Source organism: Muntiacus reevesi, chromosome 3 (genome assembly GCF_963930625.1).
Source record: "Muntiacus reevesi chromosome 3, mMunRee1.1, whole genome shotgun sequence".
Classification (NCBI taxonomy): Eukaryota; Metazoa; Chordata; class Mammalia; order Artiodactyla; family Cervidae; genus Muntiacus; species Muntiacus reevesi.
The window spans coordinates 250,417,633-250,429,753 of NC_089251.1; the positions used below are offsets into that span (position 1 = coordinate 250,417,633).

A 12,121-nucleotide genomic window follows, 5' to 3' on the forward strand; every position below is an offset into this window, starting at 1 on the left:
TCTAAAACAGAAGATGTTGCTAGCGAAAACTGAGAAATCAGATCCAAGACAATGTCAACCGACTGTTTCTGCTGAGCCCTCGCTCCCAACAGGCAATTGTCTGAGTTTTCAATCACAATAGATGCTTTCCCACTGTATTTTCTTGGTCTTTCCTACAGTCCCACTTCCTGTGTATTACTCCCATCTTGCATGATGGAGGAGATCAAGATTCTAGAAATGTCAGCCTCCTCTTTCTGCTGCTTCTCTGCTGAGAAATATCTAAACAAAGTATTTCCTTTTCTCCTTCTCTCTGATCACAGAGGAAGAAGGTAACCCTCTCTTTTCTAGGTTTGTTTTCTTCTTGAGTCCCAGAGTCCATGGATTCACAAGGGTCTCTTCTCTGCTCTACATCTGTTTCTCAGCACGCCGGTTTTCTCACTTACTGTTCACTACATCAAAACATCCGATGCCTTGGCTCCTCTTCCACCTCTTCTCCGCCATCCCCCCTCCCCGGTCTATCAGTGCCTTCCTGGCTCTGGCTCACTTTTATCACTGTTGAGCCATTGTTTTTCACTTTGAACATTTTTTCCATAGCATAATCAATCCCTTTGCCCCTTGGTCTTTCTGCTCCAGCAGATCATCCCAGAAAATTCCAAGTCTTGGATCAGTCTACCACCAATTTTCTCAGCTCTTACTATTAACAACCCAAACTATTAAAGAAAATCATGCAGTTATGTGGACTAGTGCCAACTGCAACTTTGGTCTCTTACTTCACTTATACTCTCAAGAGGTAGTAATTCTTATAGTTGTCCTCCCTTGTTTAAGCCCCTCTCTTGCTTCTCTTGGTAATAAATCTAATCTTTGGCATTCTCATTTCTACCCTTTCACTCATTATCTTCCTATTTTCCAATCATTTCCTTCCTTCCTTCCTCTTTCTTTTATATTCATTAATACCTCGGATGTGCCTTATATTCTTCTTTCTTTTCTCTCCTACCCCAGTCTAACCAGTAACCACATCCCGTTGATCTTCCCTCTAAAACATTTCCTAAACTCATCCTCTCCTCTTTATTTTGTCATTTTTCTTAATTCAGGCTTTCACTGTCTCTACCTGGCCTTTTCCAACTGTCTCTACCTGGCCTTTTCCAACTGTCTCCTAAACGGCATTCACTGATTCTAGCCGCATCTCTCTCCAATTCCTATTGAACAGTCTTCTCAGAGGGATAGCTCCTTAGGAAGGATGAGTTGGGGTGGGGGGTGGGGGAAGGAAGACTCAAAGGAGAGAGAGACCCAAAGTTTGGAAGTCAAAGGACACTGAAGGGAGAATAGAAATGCTTGCATTTAAACCCTCTTTTCTGTCTCTTCATAAAAATTTCAGTCAAATCTACGTTGCTTACCTCTTTGTGGAGTTGACTTGCTTTTAGAGAAATATAATCAAGTACTGAGTCCTGCCGTAAGGCAAAGACTGCACACAGGAAGCCAGCTAACATCTGGCCTGTGTGTTCAATTATTCTTCATTCATTCACTTATTTCTTACTTAACAAACATTTACTGAGCTCCTACCACATGTCAGGCACATGCTAGGTGCTGGAGGGTAATCCAGACAGACAATCTTGCCTTAAAAGAATTTATAGTCTAGTGGAAGAGCAGACAAATAAAACAAACTAAGATGTGGTTAAGTGCAATGACATGAGAAGTTTATGGGAGTGCCTGGAAGGGACACATCAAAGTCAAGGGTGGGAGGGAGTCAAAGGGGACTTCTGGGGGAGTTGGCATTTAACTGGAGATCATAGAAATGTGAGGGTATTAGCCAGGTGTAGGGAAAAGATGGAGAAAATCTAGGAAGGTGAAGAAAGTTCAGAGGCAAAAGAGGGGATGGTGAGCCAAAGGAACTTAAAGAAGGGGGAAAATTGTGGGAAATAAGGTGGTAGAGGTAAACTGGGGACAGATCTTAACTTGTAAGTCAAGTTTAAAAGTTTACACTTTATCCTAAAGGTAATGGGAAGCTACAGATGGTCTTTTAGTGGGTGAATGACTTGATCAGACTTATGATTTTGAGAGAACATGTGACAGGATGATATGTGAAGTATTAATGGAATGTACTTTGTCTGTTCATCTCTCTCCTTGGGCTCTGAGCTACTAACCTGCACCGTGCCAGCGCACCAAGACACACAGGGGCACATAGACGCACGTGCACACACACTCCATCAGACTTCTTTGTTAGTAGAGTGAAAACCACATTGATTATTGAGGAGGCAGTCTACTGCTGAGAGAGACCCAGACTGTGCTACATAATTCAAAGGGTTCTGCACTTTAACTCAGAGATTAAACTAATGAGATTAAACAATTCACACAAATGCATAAATGTGAATTGATATCTTTTTGCCCCTCTGTGCTGGAAGGGGAGAAGAAATGACCTGACCTGGAAAGGGGATATGATGGACCAAAGGAAAAAATGTCCCTGGATTGCTCTTTGGGGTTGCAGGAATGTGGCTGCCCCTTTGAGAGGTGAAGCTACATGGGAAGTGGATGTGCATGCCAGCCTATCACCACCATCAGAGCCAGCAGGGTCCAAAACCTAGAGAAGCCACTGGGCCCTGCTGTGTGAAGAGGTCAGATGATGGCAGTGTCAGCAGCTGGCTGGTGCTAGCTCGAGGATCAGCCCCAGAAGAGATGAAATCGGTAGTTCTCACTCCATTGCCAGATGCAGCCAGTCAGGCATAAACCACCATCCCCTTCTCCACTTCCCTTGGGTAGTCAGCCCAAGGGGACTCCAGAGTAAGGGGCAGGAAGAAGGGAAAGAAACTCTGAAATAATTCTAAAACGAAATACTTAAATAATCTCAGATTCTGTCAAATCACTGAATCTACTTGAGAGAATCGAGATTAAGTTGTCTGTCAGGAAGAAGACTGGAGATTCAGATTCAGATATTAAATTTACTATAGGAAACAATGTTTTGTTTTTGCATACTTTGTATCTTTGAAATTCTTTGCTTATAACAAGCACATATTTACTGTGTGGGGAATGATCTGAGAGGAAGAACAGAAACAGAGAGACTTCCCTGGCCACCCAGTAGCTAAGACTTCGCCTTTCAATGCAGGGTTCAATCCCTGGTTGGGGAGCTAAGATTCCAACAAAAACCAGAACATAAACAACAGAAGCAATACTGTAACAAATCCAATAAAGATTTTTTAAATGGTCCACATCAAAAAAAAGGAAAAAGGGAGACCAGGGTTAGGGGAGGTGTGATGGTGGTAGAGAGGAAGGAGATAAGCAAAATGATTAGAGAAACAGAATCAAGAGTTCATGGTAATGCAGATGAACAAGAGAGAAGATGGAAAGAAAGCAGTCAGGAACCAAACACAAATTTCTGGCTGTATCAATGAGCACACAGTATACTTGCCACTCAAAGGGGAAATCGAAGAGATTCCAGTTTGAAGAGGAAATTAGTTCAGTTTAAGGTGCGGAAAATTCTTAAAGAGATGGGAATACCAGATCAGCTTACCTGCCTCTTAAGAAATCTGTATGCAGGTTCAAGAAGTAACAGTTAGAACTGAACATGGAACAACAGACTGGTTCCAAATCGGGAAAGGAGTATGTCAAGGCTGTATACTGTCATCCTGCTTATTTAACTTCTATGCAGAGTACATCATGAGAAACGCTGGGCTGGATGAAGCACAAACTGGAATCAAGATTGCTGGGAGAAACATCAATAACCTCAGATATGCAGATGACACCACCCTTATGGTAGAAAGTGAAGAACTAAAGAGCCTCTTGATGAAAGTGAAAGAGGAGAGTGAAAAAGTTGGCTGAAAACTCAACATTCAGAAAACTAAGATCATGGCATCTGGTCCCATCATTCGTGGCAAACAGATGCAGAAACAATGGAAACAGTGTCAGATTTTATTTTGGGGAGCTCCAAAATCACTGAAGATGGTGATTGCAGCCGTGAAATTAAAAGACGCTTACTCCTTGGAAGAAAAGTTATGACCAACCTAGACAGCATATTAAAAAGCAGAGACATTCCTTTGCCAACAAAGGTCTGTCTAGTCAAGGCTATGGCTTTTCCAGTAGTCATGTATGGATGTGAGAGTTGGACTATAAAGAAAGCTGAGTGCCAAAGAATTGATGCTCTTGAACTGTGGTGTTGGAGAAGACTCTTGATAGTCCCTTGGACTGCGAGGAGATCCAACCAGTCCATCCTAAAGGAAATCAGTCCTGAATATTTCTTGGAAAGACTGATGCTGAAGCTGAAACTCCAATACTTTGGCCACCTGATGTGAAGAACTGACTCATTTGAAAAGACTCTGATGCTGGAAAAGATTAAAGGCAGAAGGAGAAGGGGATGACAGAGGATGAGATGGTTGGATGGCATCAGTGACTTGATGGACAGGAGTTTGAGTAAGCTCCGGGAGTTGGTGATGGACAGGGAGGCCTGGTGTGCTGCAGTCCATGGGGTCACAAAGAATCAGACACGACTGAGCAACTAAACTGAACTGAACTGAAGATGCCTGAGGGGGCTTCCCCAGTGGTCCAATGGCGAAGACTCTGCACTCCCAATGTGGGGTTTTGGGGGACCGGGTTTGATCCCTGGAGAGGGAACTAGATCCTCCATGCTGCAACTAAGAGCTGGCTTGTGTAAGGATCCCACTTGCCGCAATGAAGACTGAAGATCCTGCCTGTGGCAACTAAGACCAGGTGCAACCAACCAAATAAATAAGTAAATATTAAAAATAATAATAATAAAGTGAATAGAGACAGCTTCTATAAGAAGTTTAACTGGCAGGAGGAAGACAAGGCTGTGGGTGGAGATGAATGTGGCTTTGTTTTAACCTGAGAAATAAGGAGCCAGTACAGAAGAAGAGGTAGACTATAAAGACAAGAGTGAGAAAGAATAACTAACTCAGAGTGAGGTCCATGAGATGTCAGGAGGAGATGGAATCCAGAGCACAGATCAAGAGATTGGCCTTAAGATGGGCAAGGAGAGCCTCTTTTATAGTAAGGGACAAGATGGGTAAAAATGCAAGTAATGTATAGGTTGCCATGGAAAACTGAGGCTGCTCACATTTCATAACTTTTATTTCCCCTTCCCTTAGTGAGTGGGAAATAAAATCACAAACAGAGAAGGTAAAGAGGGCAGGTAAGGAGGTTTGGAGAGAGAGGAGAATTCTTGAAATAGCCCCTCTGGGGACTCAGAAAGCTTACGCAGACAAGGGGAATGTGAGAGGACCGCAGGCCACAATGAAGGCCTTAATGTTGCCGACCATGAGCGTCCATGTGACCATGTGGCTTTCTCTAGCAGTGTCCAGCAGCTCAGGTAAAAGAATGGTCAAAGCAGACAACTGGATTTGAGGTATGTGTTCTAAGTCTTGTCAGGCAGATGAAACTGAAGTGTAATGCTGCAATGGAGTTGAGGACTCTAGTCAAAGGCTTATGTATGAAGTATGAAATCCTTCCCAGGTGGGAAGGAAAAGGAGACAGAAAGTAGATGATAAATAAGGAGATAGAAGAAAACAGAAAGATGATCAGTTTGGAAAACTGATAAAGTGAAAATAACCAAGTGAGAAGGATGGAGGAATAGAAAGTCGTGGGTTCAGAGGTGCTATGGTTTTTTTTCTTTCTTTCTTTCTTTGTTTTGTTCACGCTGCCACATGGCTCAGGGGATCTTAGTTTCCCAGCAGGGATCAAACTTAGGCCACAGCCGTGCAAGTTCGGGTCCTAACCACTGGATTGCCAGGGTATTCCCAGTGCTGTGGTTTCCTGGTGACGAAGTCTGAGAGTGACCATGGGGTTGAGAGATTGAAGCAGAATGGTAAAGGTAATTGGAGATGGACTTAAGGAACTGAGAGGTCAAGAAAATCTCACAGACATACCAAACGGGCCAGCTTGTTGGTAGAATTTGGAATGAAAAGGAACACTCTGGGTCTGTTGCCAACAACTTCCATAAATAAAGGGCAAGACCAGGTGGTCAGTAGATGACCACTGGAGAAGAGGGTGTCACATAACCCAAGCTATGGTGCCTGGGTCTCAGAGGGGACCGAACTAAAGACCATGGAAGTGATAGCGTATGACACAAAGAACCTGACCCGGCAGCTTCCACCTGCCCAGGGCTGCAGAGAAAGCTGTGTGTCTGGGGAAAAAAACAGGTTTCTCAGGGGAGAGAGAGGCTGGGGGTATCAGCGGCTTTGTCGACAATGGAATGGGATTTCTGGGGTCACAGAGGGAAAACGTAGGAGAAGACGGAGAAGTGGGACACTGAGTCAGGTATGAGGATGACTGTTGCTAAGAGGATAACTCATTGGAAGAGCCTCTCTCGGCACATATCAGGGATATCAGGGGACTGAGGGATGGTGGGTCGGCAGCTGCCTTGAGGCAGGAGCATTAATAGTCAGGCCTCTCAGGACTCAGCTTTGTCCTGGGTGTGTCACACCTCAGGAAGAAATGAGCTGGGTGTTGACTCCAGGAAAAGGCTATAGTTGAGGGCTGCTGATCGGCAGGATAGCGTGAGACTATATGACCCTTGTGGCGTATGTAAGCTGGTGGCTGGGTGATTCTCAACATCCCAGCTTCCTTCATTCCCTCATATCCTGCACTATCTCAGTGCCTCTCTGCCTGTTCACTTTACGGCTTGCTTTTGTTTCTAAACTTAGAGCCCAGGGAAAAGCATTCAGCAACCTTAGAGCACCAGGAGACGTTTTGGAAAAAACACCCTGAGTCATCACAGGATTAACTAATTTCAACCGAGGAATATCAAAGGGTCCTCCTTCAAGGAAAGACGCAGTGTTTAGTTTCCTACTACTTTTGTTTTCAGTTAGAGAGAGAGAGAAAATTTATAAAGGACTCTGATCACTGCAAATTGATTTTTTCTTAAATATGAACCATGGTCCACTTGGCCTCAGGTTGGTTTACTTACACACCATATTTATTTTCACTCCCCATGGTGAGATTTTTTTGTTTGCTTAAAAGCCACAGGTCACATTTTAGAGTCTGTCCAGTTCACGACAGATGAACAATTTAGTGTTCTTTGAAGTACTCTTGAGCCCTTTGAAATGCCATAGGCTGAGGCCTTCATCTTCCTTACACTCTCTCTGTCAGCAGATTTTTTAGTGAACATCTTGTTGGTAGACCCCGTTTTATTGTTTAATACAGAGATTCAATGACCCTAGGAAAAGGGAGGTTTTAAAGAAAGTCCTAGTGGGGCTTTGATATAAAGATCTTCTAAGTCCATGCCACTTCTTCTTTCTTGCATTATCAATGCATACTTTCCATGCTATTAATGAAGTTTTCCCTTCATGCTAACTTCCTGGGCTCTAAGTTTCCGTGCAACATCTGGTGACATAGTGATCACTTGACAAAACAGCCAGTAAACAGCATTTTTATCTATCTTAAATGAATCTAATATTTAAAGCAAACCAAGTGACTTGGATGAAGCACAAGCTAGAATCAAGATCGCTGGGAGAAATATCAATAACCTCAGATATGCAGATGATACCACCCTTATGGCAGAAAGCGAAGAACTAAAGAGCCTCTTGATGAAAGCGAAAGAGGAGAGTGAAAAAGTTGGCTTAAAACTCAACATTCAGAAAACTAAGATCATGGCATCCCATCACTTCATGGCAAATAGATGGGAAAACAATGGAAACAGTGACAGACTTTATTTTGGGGGGGCTCCAAAATCACTGCAGATGGTGATTGCAGCCATGAAATGAAAAGACGCTTGCTCCTTGGAAGAAAAGCTATGACCAACCTAGTTCAGTTCAGTTCAGTTCAGTTCAGTTGCTCAGTCGTGTCCAACTCTTTGCGACCCCATGAACCACAGCACGCCAGGCCTCCCTGTCCATCACCAACTCCCAGAGTTTACCCAAACTCATGTCCATTGAGTCAGTGATGCCATCCAACCATCTCATCCTCTGTCGTCCCCTTCTCCTCCTTCCCTCAGTCTTTCCCAGCATCAGGGTCTTTTCAAATGAGTCAGCTCTTCGCATCAGGTGGCCAAAGTATTGGAGTTTCAGCTTCAACATCAGTCCTTTCAATGAACACCCAGGACTGATTTCCTTTAGGATGGACTGGTTGGATCTCCTTGCAGGGGACTCTCAAGAGTCTTCTCCAACACCACAGTTTAAAAGCATCAATTCTTCTTCATTCAGCTTTCTTTATAGTCCAACTCTCACATCCATACATGACTACTGGAAAAACCAGTAGATGCTGGGAAAGACTGAGGGAAGGAGGAGAAGGGGATGACAGAGGATGAGATGGTTGGATGGCATCACCGACTCAATGGACATGAGTTTGGGTAAACTCTGGGAGTTGGTGATGGACAGGGAGGCTTGGTGTGCTGTGGCTCACGGGGTTGCAAAGAGTCAGATATGACTGAGCAACTGAACTGAACTGATGAAAAGATCCCTTAAACAATAATCATACTAGTTTTATTCATCATAACTTAAATAATAAGCTTTGCTCCTGTGGAACAAGGCCATGTTCATCAATGAAAGAAAATCGCCTTAAAGAAATGCTTTTGTAGAAGCATCCATTGTTGGAGGATTTTACCTTATTTTTTAAAAAAATGAAAATGTCAATGGTCATAAATATCTTCTATATTAATTCTGGAAAATGACATTCTTTGTGAAACTGAATTATAGAGATGTTTCTCTTTTGATTTTTTAATCTGTACTTTAGGGAAAAGAATATATAATTCATGCTTTGACTCAAGAAGTAATGTCTCTATTTAGAAATTAATAAGGATAATGATAAAACATCATCCCTCACAAAGGATACGTATTATTTTCATTTTATAGAAGCAACTGGGACCTAGAGAAGTGAATCAGTTTGTCTAGTAGTTGTAAATGGTGGAACTGGGTTTCAATTCCAGTTCTGTCTGATTCCAGACCTTTATTATTCGTTTCCCTTACGGTGGGGACAGAGTAATCTTAGAAAATATTTGCATACTACCTGATTTCCATAATATCAAAATAAGACTTGCCAAAGTGAAATGGGGAAAACGGTTTTCCTGGGATGTTGAGAATTACCCATGCACACACGCACACACACAGGTGACTGTGAGCTTTATGAGAGCAGAAACCACAGGACCATATCTCTTTTCTTTATTATACTAATCCCAGTGTTTAGTATATGCCCTGCATGTAGGTCCTCAATAAGGATATGTTCAATCAAGTATATTCAAATGATCGTGTTTGTGATTAGGTGGTGGGCACACTTAAACATCTTCAATAGTCTACTGCCATTATTTTTTTTGCAATAGAATTCAATTATAAATCTGTAAAATCTTCTCTCTTAATGAAATGGTCTGAACTTGGTCAAGGTCATTTTCTACATTTGCAAATGTATTTTTCAGGTCAGATTCAAGAATTAATCACATCGTGAGTCAACTTGTGGATTACTGAGAACATTTGCTTACACAGTAGTTTGGTCATTCTGCAAATTCATTCCCTGAAATGTGTTAAAAGAAATTAGGCTTGAAAGAGTGGCTACATTGAGAAGACAGGTTTTGCTTCCAACCCTGTAGTTTTATTGCAGTGGTGACAATGAGACCTGTAACATTTTTTGCTAGGCTCGTGAGTAAAAACTGGATATAGTATGGCTTTTCAATATTAGGAAAGATGAAGGAATAAACACCAATGTACTTGCTATATTTAACTTCTAGGATCCTATAGTGAACTGCTTGAGGAAATTGGATCTTAAAGATTACAGGCATCGCAGCTGTGGATTGAGCAGAACTTTTTGTAAGGGCTGCCTTGAAGATGACAACTTTGGAGGAACTATGGTGACTGGCAGTGGAAAGAATCAGGACGTGTGAAAATCCTTAAAAATTTATTGACTTAAATAACTTTACCTATATTATGAATAAAGAGAAAGCTTTGTGCAGAAAAAAAAAAAGAAATTAGGCTTCAAAGAAAATTTGAAGGCAAAGACTATTTTGTATGTTTGTATTCTTAGTACTCTGCTTCATAAATAGGTGCATGGTACATGCTGAAAAGACGGAAGAAAGAAAGAAAAGGGAGGGGAAAGGAAGAGAAATGAGAGTTAAGAATCTTGAACTTTAGCCTTATGTTGGCTATGTAAACTTGGACCAATCATTTATTTTTTGTTCCTCAGTTTCCTTATCTGGAGCTAGGGATGTTGACCTACTTGATCACAGAGGCCCCTCCAGATTCTAAACGCCTGTGGAAGAGACTGGGGTCATTCTTGGTATAAACAAAACCAAGTTTCTTTGTGTCCACTAGGGGGTACTGTAGTATTAGTGCAGTGACAACTGTCTTCAAATTTATCCAATTCTGATTTTGTTTTCCTTAATTTACTGCTCTGAAAAGCATTCCAAACTTTTAACTTTCAAACTCAAATTTATACTACAAAGTATAAGATTTAATTCTATAGTGGAAGCTGGATAAACATAACAAGAATTTAGCTCAATGGTTAATACAGCTTAGTAGAGAATCAGAATCATAGAACTATTTGCATAGTAAAGTTATAAGATGCTAAGATTTTAGTTGGGCAAAAAGAGGGACTTGACATTCTTTTAAAGGAAAACAAGATGGAACCAATCCCATCTACCCTAACAACAAAAACATAAACTTAAGAAATGTGTCAAATCTATATGAAGACAACTATATAACTAATGAAGAGAATAAAAGAAGGCTTAAATAGAGAGGTATACCATGTTCTTGGATAAGAAGAATCAACATTGTAAACTTTAAAATTATTTCCTCAAAGTGTTCATAAATACAATAAAATTCCAATCAAAATTCTAATTACATATTCTTAGAATCTTGATAAAAGAGTTCTGAAATTCACCAAGAAAAATGAAGCTGAGAAGAACCAAGCAAAAAAAATTTTAATCTTTTCAGAAGGAAGGGAATTTGAGTTTAAAAGACTTTAAAAGAAATATAAATGACTGAAATTGAAACAATATCATGGTAGCAACAGACCACTAACAGACCAGTAAAATAAATATGAAGTTCAGAAATAAAGGTTAAGTATGGTGGCCTCGATGTGTGTATGCACGCGTGTGTGTTTGGGTATGTGAGTGTATCACTTAGCATATGAATGATGAAGGGCAGATCTTCCTTCTTCTAAATGTCAAGGGCATCAGCATATGACTGAAGTTTATCCAGGGAGATTCTGCCATTGAATTCAGAGGGAGTGATACAGAGACTGTGGTGATGTCAATAACCCAGGAGAAGAGAATATCTGGTGGTATCACTGTCACTAGCTACCTTGGCTGAGTTACCTGTTGCTTGAGCTTGGTTTTTAACCTTATCTTGGGAGCTACCTGGCATCCTTCCAACAAATTTCAGTCTGTTTAAGCTACCTAGCATTGGCAGCTTGCAGTTGTGACTCCTGACATGTACAGAAGTTGTTAATGAGGAGTTGATTATAGACAATAGACTCTTATATAAATGAGGAACTATAATTATCCAGATTCACTATGTTTTTTTAAAGTCTTTATTGAATCTGTTACAATATTGCTTCTGTTGTTTATGTTTTGATTGTCTGGATATGAGGCGTGTGGGGTCATAGCTCCCTGACCAGGGACTGAAACTGCTTGGAAGGCAAAGTCTTAATCACTGGACCACCAGAGAAGTCTTGGAGACTCATTATACTTGAAGATAATAAAAACCCAATTAATATTCAAAGATGGGATACTGGAAGCCCACGGCCTGTTACAGTGAACCAGCTAAAGAAATTAATGCCTCTGAACATCAGGACTATGGGTGGGCATTAAGGACAAGCCCCTGGAGGATCTAACTGTCATTGCCATAGAACAATATGAAGGGTATGAGGAATCAAGAGCTGTGTGCTGGGGTTGGCTGCTTCAGTTGATGAGATCAACAAGAAGAAATCTCTAGATTATCATTTTAAAACATGAACTGAAACCCAAACTGTGACATTGTTAAAAGAAACTCTTTTAGCCCTAGGATTGAGATAGCTATAAACCAGCACTTGTCTTTGTTGATTGCTGACTTGCAAACCAGTTAAATTCACCTCCTTATTTGGGATCTTACATGAACATATGCTGAGATGCTAATCCAGACAGTTACAGAGATCAAGATGGTGGAAAAGGAGGATGTGGCCCTCACCTCCCATCAATGAACACATCAAAAATACATCCATATGTGGAGTAATTCTC

At 41.2% G+C, this 12,121-nt stretch overlaps 1 long non-coding RNA gene and 1 other non-coding gene across 3 annotated transcripts in view; one reads left to right on the forward strand and one right to left on the reverse strand.

Annotated features, from left to right (window-relative positions):
• The window catches only part of LOC136165416 (uncharacterized), a 104,440-nt gene that overhangs the window by 46,907 nt on the left and 45,412 nt on the right, over positions 1-12,121 (reverse strand). The gene's annotated exons all lie outside the window — the stretch shown is intronic.
• On the forward strand, positions 9,402-9,536 carry LOC136165829 (small nucleolar RNA SNORA1). Its single transcript, XR_010662796.1, has one exon. It is a non-coding gene; the product is annotated as a small nucleolar RNA SNORA1 (small nucleolar RNA).